This window comes from Canis aureus, chromosome 1 (assembly GCF_053574225.1).
Source record: "Canis aureus isolate CA01 chromosome 1, VMU_Caureus_v.1.0, whole genome shotgun sequence".
In the NCBI taxonomy this organism is placed as follows: domain Eukaryota; kingdom Metazoa; phylum Chordata; class Mammalia; order Carnivora; family Canidae; genus Canis; species Canis aureus.
In genome coordinates, this window is record NC_135611.1 from 72,819,317 (window position 1) to 72,829,461 (window position 10,145).

Here is a 10,145-nt window from a genome sequence, read left to right on the forward strand (position 1 = left end):
TCAGGAGTCGGATGCTTAACCGACTGAGCCACCCAGGTGCCCTAGCATCATAATTGTTTTAACAAATGTCTACCTGGTTACAGTGGACGAGGAATCCAGGTTTCCATGTAACCTGGAGGTAGGACAGGACAGGAAGGTCAGGTGCAATGCCAGCGCACTCATGAATTAAAACCAGCTCTTCCCATTCTCTCTCCCTGGGTCCGTTGCAGCAGAGACCCACTGCCCCCCGTGTTTCATGACAGGGCCGTGGTCTGACCTCGTGTGTGACCTGCTTCCCCCTAAGGCTGAGAGCTGTGACCATGTTTCCACAGCAGCCAGAATCCCGGTGCTTCCCAAAGCGAGGCCCTGCCTGTGGAACACGGGGTGGATTTACAGCGTCAGGGATGGAATCCATGTGGCCATGGGCTATCACATGGGCAGGGGCCTGTGGGGCTTGCCCTGCATGTCTCTACACAGCACGGAGCAAAGATTCTGGACAGACATTGCAATAATAACCTTGACAGTCAACGGCCACAACCATCCATTCACTGGTCTAGTGAATTGGAGAAAATGAGGACCATTGGATGATTTTTTTAGATTATTGAATAGAAAGAAATATGCATTTTTCTAAAACTCTATCATACCTCATTTAAAAAACATTTTTTTCTTTCTCTTTCTCATTGCATTATAATGTTGTGATGTTGTGCTTTGATGGTGACAACAGTGGACAGCTGTTGTGTCTAAGTGGTCTCACTTTGAAAACAGTGTCAGTCCCCAATGTTCTTCAGGAAATTCTACTATTACATGAAATTCATAGTGTGGGAACCACTGAGCTAAAGCAGGACTTCTAGCATTCTAGAGGCAGTAAATGAGGTGCTCACAGGAATCCGCACCAGCCTCGCTCCAGGCTGACTGGCCTTCCCTTCCTGAAGACAGCAAGGTGATCCTGAGCACTGGCTGCCCTGCACGCCCAGGCTCCGAGAACCCCATGGGGCTCCCCCGGCGGGGGCGGCGGGGCGGTGGGGAAGAAGACAGCCCCCCCCCCCACCGCTCTGTCAGTCTCCCTGCCTGGGGGGACCGGCGCCCCTGGGTGATGGGGCAGGGGCAGGGCGCTTGGCCAGGAGGGCGGCTCCTTAGGGCCAGAGAGTCCCTCAAACACAAATATATACGTGCCTCTATGCAACACACACAATAGAGGCACACACAGACACAGACACACACATACGCATGCACAGTTACCCAGTAGACACATATATGTGTACACCGACAACACAGGCACAAACACTACCATATAAACACTTAGCACAGGAGAATAATCGGAACTCAGGTGTGGTCACCTGCCCGGACATTTAGTCTAAACCGTTAACAATTGATGGTATAGTTCTGTCTAAATCTCCGTTTTTTTAATTTTTACTTTTTTTAATTTAAATTCAATTTGCCAACATATAGTACGCTAACACCCAGTGCTCATCCCATCAAGTGGCCTCCTCAGTGTTCATCAGCCAGTTACCCTAACGCCCCACCCACCTCCCCTTTCCCAACCCTTTGTTCGTTTCCCAGAGTTAGGAGTCTCTCATGGTTTGTCTCCTTCTCTAATTTTTCCCACTCAGTTCCCCTCCTTTCCCTTATAATCCCTTTCACTATTTCTCATATTCCCCATATGAGTGAAACCATATGATTGTCTAAATCTCCTTAAACACTTTGTTTCCGATCTCAAATGTGAGGTTGAAGCAAACCAACTGCAAGACTCTTTGAGTCATAAAATTCTGTGATCTCAGGGGACAAGCACATCATCCACCAGGGGCTGACCTCAGATCCTGCTCCGGGCCCCTGACAAGAATCCCATAGGCTGGACTCACAGCCTAAGGCCCCTGGCCCCCCTCACCTAACATCAGCCCCAAGAGTGAGGCCGCAGCCAGGCCACATCCCGGGGACCTCTGCTAGAGATCCCTGTGGAACTTCTTTCCTGCCCCTCCTCCCCACACCCACACTCTTCTTCATCCTTTCAGAGCAAACACTTGGCCCTGTGAACAGCAGTCACAGCAGCAAACCTCTGGGGCTGAAGATTCTGGAAGATTAGCATTTCCAGGGGTGCCCATGGAAGGGGCTGCCTACCCTTCGAATCCCCTCTCAGGGGTTCCTCCCTGGCCCTCCCTCCCTCCCCCAGGGTGTCCAGCTGGCACCAGTGCTCCCGCCTCTGTTCTGCCCCATGTCTGGAAGCTGCTGGGTCCCTGGACTGAGGGGTTTGAGGGACCTTCGCTTGCAAAGATAAAGTCTTTATCTTTATCACCCCTCAGGTGTCCACCCAAAGCCCAGCACAGTCTCTGGAAATAGCCCCTAAGAGCCAATTTTTGAGCAGCTGTGGAGTTGAGCCCGATGCCCAGCCTGGGTGAGCAGGCCCGTGGTCACCTGCCTCTGTGTCCCTGTGCTGAGCCCCAGGCTGGCACCCACCATGGGAGTTCATCAAAGGTCTGGAGATAATCATAAGATGACATTACTCCTCATAAAGTTTGGCCTGATTAAGTCCTCAAGAATTCAAAGTCCTGAAAAGTCAATGATGCCTTCCAATGTGGGAATGGAACTGAGGGGGTAAAAACTGTACTGGAAAGAAAAAGAGAAACGCCTAACAAAATTCTTACCTGTTCTTCCTATGATACCATTTTAAAGATTTTTTTTTTATTAGAAACATGAAATTCTTCCAAGACAAAAACTTTTTCTCTATCCCCTCTTTTGGAAGCCTTCTTTGCTGGATGCTATAAACGCAATATATGACCTTGTACATTGCTCTCGAAGCTTTATTGTTACCTGGATATTTTTATGTTCCAAATTTTATATTTTCTCTATGTAAATTGTGGCAAATTGTACATTTTAGCCACATTTACCTTTACAGTGCAAGGGCAGCGAGCTCGCCCACAAGGCTGTGCACTGCCACCATCATGCGGCTACAGAAAGTCTTCATCTTTAAAACTGGAAATATTTAACCCTTCACTACAGATGTCCACTGTAAGCTCAGATCTCCTGACGACCTATCAACCTTACCTCCTGACAGACACGTAGCCACTGTTTATGTAGGAAGAGCTAGGTCAGCCCTTCACTTTGGAGAGGCTTTTCTAGGGTCACACCATCAAGGTTTAGTAAGACACACGTGGACTCTGGACATCGATGGGGCCGAATGTGGTTTTGTCATTTCAGGAAATCCTATAGTCTGCTAACCGTGCACCCGAACCTCCGCCTTCAATTTTGATTCTTTTTCAAAAAGTGCCATCCAGAGTTGGAGCCAGTCAGACTCCCCCAGTGGCCTCCAGCCCAGGCCATAGAGGCTTCGGTCCCTGGGACGCTCTTCTCTGTGTGGAGACCCCAGGCACCAAAGGGAGCCCAGCAGTGGGCTTTGTACCAAGGGGCAGCACCACCCAGAGGGGTGAGGGGCATGTTCCCAAGTGCACGTCACTGTGACACTAAGAAAAAGGGTCCCATGAGAGGCTTGTCTTTCTGGCTCCTAGGACCTTGCACCATCTGAGTCTCTGTGGCCGCAGGAGGTGAGCGGTGTTCTGCTGTCTTCCCTCCTGCAGCAGGTGGAGGCCGTGGCCATGGTGGGACTTTGCCAGGCAGTTCCAGCCTCACCTGGGTGCATGCTCTCAAGACCCCAAAGGCTCCCTAGCATGCCCCCCACGGCCTTTCCCAGGTGGGGGCAGTGAGCTCTGTGGTCCTCGAGCCCTTCACATTTGGGTTGTACCGATTCCTACCATGGCTTCAACATTTCAGGAGCCCAGGTGGGCCCACATCTTGTGAACCTGTGCCAATCCCAGCACCTGCATGAAACAAGAGCATAAAGACTCTGGCAGTGCTTTGCTTTTCTTTGCCCAGCATCCTCCCTCTGCCCCTTTCCCCTGTTACCAGAACATCTTTCTTAGAGAGAAAGGCTCCTGCCTCAATCTCGTCCCTGGGTCCCCGGGTCCAGGCCATCACAGACTCCATCTCCCCTCCCTCCTGTCCCACCCCGGGACCCACGTGGGACCAGATCCTTCTCTGGGATTTTACACGCAGATGCTGCCAGACCAACCTCTGGGTTCCAGTGCCTGGGGCCACGTCCCTCCCTTGTGTCGCTCTCTTTGAAGCAGGGGAGAGTGAAGTGACCATCAGGACCATTTAGTGAAGTGAAGTGATGCAAGACAACAGTGGCAACCACTGCCTCAGTCTCAGTGCCGCCCTTTCCAGGCATGACTATGTGTAGCTTTTAGCTTTGTTTCACTTCTATTTCTTTTTCTCATCATAATATCATAGATTACTGTGGGTGATTTGGGCAAAACAGAAATGAATTGTATTCCCAGCTCCACAGAGAAAATCACCATTACCATTTCACTCTTTTTCCTTCTCATCTTTTTTCTTCTTTTTCCAAAACTGTCTTGAGATTTTACTAAATGCAGGTTTTGTCACTCAGCGCTACCATGCAGGTCAGAGCTGGCATTTCTGGCGATGGCCTGCAGCCGGGGGCTCTGTCTCGAGGGAAGGGCAGGGGCTCTGCATCTTCTGAGGTAGGTTTTCTCTCACTCCTGTGGGTTGCTCCCCACACCCCTGTACAAGACAGAGAAAGCTCCCCATGTGCCTGGGCGGGACCCAAGGATTCCATGTATGTGTGGGACACGCAAGGACAATGGAAGGGACACCTTTCCTCAAGTGAGAACAAATGTGAAAACCATTTGGGCTCTTCCCACTTCCCTATACCATCCACAATTTTAGTAATAACACCCCCACCCCAGGAAGCTGGGTGTTTCCACATGGGAGTTTAGGTTCCCTGACTTTCTAGGCCTCTGTTTGGTTTGCCCTGCTCTGTGGGTACTGATGGATGAAAATGAAACAGAGGAAAAGGATTCCTTTTGAATTTAATTAGTCCAACAAACTAATGAAACAAGTAATGTTTTTAAAAAATAAAAAGAAAAAAACAAAAAAGAAAAGGAAAGCCTTATTGACTATATCTTACAGATTAAGGAAAAATAACTCTATTAATATACATGTATGCACTTACTGCATGTGGATCGACAAGTGATAGATGATCGAACATTAAAATTCCATGCTTCGCAGGACAGAAGAATGAGGACACGTTCCCTCATATCAGCTTATAGATCTATCACAATTTAAAATCACTGCAGGAAATCTTGCTTCTTATCCTCTTTGTTAGACTTGACAGATAGGAGTTACTGAACCAGGATTTACAGGTGAAAATCCTCTGCTAAGCACAAATGACAACAGACTGCCACAGACCATGAGTCGGAGGTCTTCTGAGTCCCCCCACAGGCCTCCCTTCCCTACAGCTGTGTCACCTTCTACCTGAGATGGTGGGGATATGATGCAGGGGGACAGTCTGCAGGTGCCACGTGGACAAGCACACAGACGTCGACACAAGAGCAACAGGAGGTGTCTTTCCATGAAAACAGCACTGGCCATGAAATCCATAGAGAGGAATTCCTTCTTCTTTTTTCTATATATATGAATATATGTTAACAATATATATTTATAAATAATAAAAATATAAAAAATAATATAAATACATAAATGTGTGCTAAGGACCCCAGGACCCCCACTCAGCTCCAGCCTGTGCTCTGCTGCCCCCTGCACGTCAACAAGAGGACTGTCATGATATTTCTGGAACAGGAAGCCCATGGCTCCCCAGCAAACTTTCTTTAAAAACATGTCCCTAGGCTCATCAAAAAATTAGACATGCAAACAAGGGGGCATTTCTGTTGCTAATCTGGCCCACTGGCAATCCTAGGGCATGACAAGGCAATCTAAGGCCACCCCCCTGCTGTGCAGATACAGGCTTCTCCCCAGGGATGTGTTTAGGATCCACATGAGGGGGTCTCAGGGCAGGTGGCTCCCCCCAGGGCTGTCAGGAAATGTGTAAAGACAGTTTTTGATTTCACAGTGGATGTGGGAGGGGAGGCTAGGACCTGAGCTGCTTAGGGTCCTCATGTCCAGCAAGGACAGGAAGTCCCACACACCCCAAAATATAAATTTTATTCTGGTGTTTTCCTCCAGTGACAGAGTTAGAATTACTAATAAATCCATTGTCGTGGCCTTCTCTGCAGGTGCTGCTGGCTCCTCGTGACAAGCTACCAGGGAGTCGGCACCTGGCTCCAGGGCACAGGGGAGGGCAAGGCCAGAATGCAAACATCCAGCTCCGACCCTGTTCCCTCTTGGACAGAAGACCAGGGAGTTTGGGAAATTCCCAGCACGCTATTCATAATTCCTGCTGCTTGCTTTTCCACGCCTGGTGCTTTGCTGGTTCTTTATGTTTGGTTTTCTCTAATCTGCTCAAGACCCTGTGTGGTGAGGGCACCCGTTTCGCCTTGCAGTTGGAGGAGCCAGATGCCAGGAGGCCGAGTGACTGACTCACAGCTGGGGAGGGGTAGACTCAGGCCTTACACCTCGTCCTTCTGACTCCAAAGGTCAAACTCTCCACTCTCCCGGCTGGCCTTTCTTTCTTTCTTTCTTTCTTTCTTTCTTTCTTTCTTTCTTTCTTTCTCTTCTTCTTTCTTTCTTTCTTTCTTTCTTTCTTTCTTTCTTTCTTTCTTTCTTTCTTTCTTCTTTCTTTTCTTCTTCTTTCTTCTTTCTTTTTCTTCCTTCTTTTCTTCTTCTTTTTTTTTTTTTTTAGTTTCCAACATCATCATTTTTTTATTGGAGTTAAATTTCCCAACATATAGCATAACACCCAGTGCTCATCCTACGAAGTGCCCTCCCAGTGCCCGTCACCCAGTCACCCCACCCCCCGCCCACCTCCCCTTCCACTACCCCTTGTTCGTTTCCCAGACTTAGGTGTCTCTCATGTTTTGTCACCCTTCTGATATTTCCCACACATTTTCTCTCCTTCCCCTTTATTCCCTTTTACTATTTTTTATATTCCCCAAATGAATGAGACCATATAATGTTCGTCCTTCTCTAACTGACTTACTTCACTCAGCATAATACCCTCCAGTTCCATCTCGTGGAAGCAAATGGTGGGTATTTGTTGTTCCTAATGGCTGAGTAATATTCCATTGTATACATAGACCACAGCTTCTTTATCCACTCATCTTTTGATGTACACCGAGGCTCCTTCCACAGTTTGGCCATTGTAGACATTGCTGCTATAAACATCGGGGTGCAGGTGTCCTGGCGTTTCACTGCATCTGTATCTTTGGGGTAGATCCCCAGCAGTGCAATTGCTGGGTTTTAGGGCAGGTCTATTTTTAACTCTTTGAGGAACCTCCACACAGTTTTCCAGAGTAGCTGCACCAGGTCACATTCCCACCAACAGTGTAAGAGGGTTCCCCTTTCTCCACATCCTCTCCAACATTTGTTGTTTCCTGTCTTGTTATTTGTCCCCATTCTCACTGGTGTGAGGTGGTATCTCATTGTGGTTTTGATGTGTATTTCCCTGATGGCAGTGATGTGGAGCATTTTCTCATGTGCTTGTTGGCTATGTGTATGTCTTCCTCTGTGACATTTCTGTTCATGTCTTTTGCCCATTTCATGATTGGATTGTTTTTTGAGTTTAATAAGTTATTTACAGATCTTGGATACTAGCCCTTTATCTGATATGTCATTTGCAAATATCTTCTCCCATTCTGCAGGTTGTCTTTTAGTTTCGTTGACTGTTTCTTTTGCTGTGCAGAAGCTTTTTATCTTGATTAAGCCCCAATACTTCATTTTTGCTTTTGTTTCCCTTGCCTTCGAGCAGAACTCAATGAAATAGAGACCCAAAGAACTGTGGAACAGATCAACAAAACCAGGAGTTGGTTCTTTGAAAGAATTAATAAGATAGATATACCATTAGCCAGCCTTATTAAAAACAAAAGAGAAAAGACTCAAATTAATAAAATCACGAATGAAAAAGGAGAGATCACCACTAATACCAAGGAACTACAAACGATTTTAAAAACTTACAATGAACAGCTATATGCCAATAAATCAGGCAATCTAGAAGAAATGGGCGCATTTCTGGAAAAGCACAAACTACCAAAACTGGAACAGGAAGAAATAGAAAACAGGCCAATAAGCAGAGAGGAAATTGAAGCAGTCATCAAAAACCTCCCAAGACACAAAAGTCCAGGGCTATCTGGCTTCCCAGGGGAATTCTATCAAACATTTAAAGAAGAAACAATACCTATTCTACTAAAGCTGTTGGGAAAGATGGAAAGAGATGGAATACTTCCAATAATAATAAATAATACTTCGTTCTATGAGGCCAGCATCACCTTAATTCCAAAACCAGACAAAGACCCCACCAAAAAGGAGAATTATAGACCAATATCCCTGATTAACACAGATGCAAAAAATTCTCAACAAGATACTAGCCAATAGGATCCAACAGTACATTATGAAGATTATTCACCATGACCAAGTGGGATTTATCCCCAGGATGCAAGGCTGGTTCAACACTAGTAAAGCAATCAATGTGATAGATCATATCAACAAGAGAAAATCAAGAACCATATGATCCTCTCAATACATGCAGAGAAAGCATTTGACAAAATACAGCATCCATTCCTGATCAAAACTCTTCGGAGTGTAGGGATAGAGGGAACATTCCTCAGCATCTTAAAAGTCATCTACAAAAAGTCCACAGCAAATATCATCCTCAGTGGGGAAACACTGGGAGCCTTTCCCCTAAGATCAGGAACACGACAGGGATGTCCACTCTCACCACTGCTATTCAACATAGTACTAGAAGTCCTAGCCTCAGCAATCAGGCAACAAAAAGAAATAAAAGACATTCAAATTGGCAAAGAAGAAGTCCAACTCTCCCTTTTTGCAGATGACATGATACTCTACATAGAAAACCCAAAAGACTCCACCCCAAGATTGCTAGAACTCATACAGCAATTTGGTAGCATGGCAGGATACAAAATCAATGCCCAGAAGTCAGTGGCATTTCTATACACTAACAATGAGACTGAAGAAAGAGAAAATAAGGAGTCAATCCCATTTACAATTGCACCCAAAAGCATAAGATACCTAGGAATAAACCTAACCAAAGAGGTAAAGGATCTATACCCTAAAAACTACAGAACACTTCTGAAAGAAATTGAGGAAGACACAAAGAGATGGAAAAATATTCCCTGCTCATGGATTGGAAGAATTAATATCATGAAAATGTCAATGTTACCCAGGGCAATTTACACGTTTAATGCAATCCCTATCAAAATACCATGGACTCTCTTCAGAGAGTTGGAACAAATCATCTTAAGATTTGTGTGGAATCAGAAAAAAACCCTGAAAAAAAAAAAAAGAAAAAAACCCTGAATAGCCAGGGGAATATTAAAAAAGAAAACCAGAGCTGGGGGCATCACAATGCCAGATTTCAGGTTGTACTACAAAGCTGTGGTCATCAAGACAGTGTGGTACTGGCACAAAAACAGACACATAGATCAGTGGAACAGAATAGAGAACCCAGAAGTGGACCCTCAACTCTATGGTCAACTAATATTCGACAAAGGAGGAAAGACTATCCACTGGAAAAAAGACAATCTCTTCAATAAATGGTGCTGGGAAAACTGGACATCCACATGCAGAAGAATGAAACTAGACCATTCTCTTACACCATTACACAAAGATAAACCCATAATGGATGAAAGATCTAAATGTGAGACAAGATTCCATCAAAATCCTAGGGGAGAACACAGGCAACACCCTTTTTGAACTTGGCCAAAGCAAATTCTTGCAAGATACATCCATCAGGCGTTTCTACTGGGAGCCTGAGTAGTGTCTCTTTGGACAAAGTGTTTTTTGCAAACTGTAAAGTGCTGGGCAAACAGAGGGCATTTGGTTGATGGTGGTTTTCTCATCCTTGCAGAGGCTTGATGGGAGGTAACCTTTGTCACTGATGTCCTCTGCCTGTGTCACGTGCAGATCTGGGGTCTCCGAGAGAAATGCTGTGGCCAGGAGATCCCCAAAGGCAGACAGTATTAGTCAAGGTTCAGATGTCTTCCAACTAGGACAGTGGTTCCCGAACCTTGCTGCCTGCTGGATCACCTGAGCACGCTGACCACCACAATGTCTGGGAGGCCAGCAGCCTGAGGGAGGCAGAGTGTCCAGGAGGGGGTGGGCACGTGCAGGCAGCAGGGGTTCTTAAAGACCCCAGGGGTTCCAGTGTGCAGTGAGGTTGGGGAACCGCTGACCTGAGGCCTTGT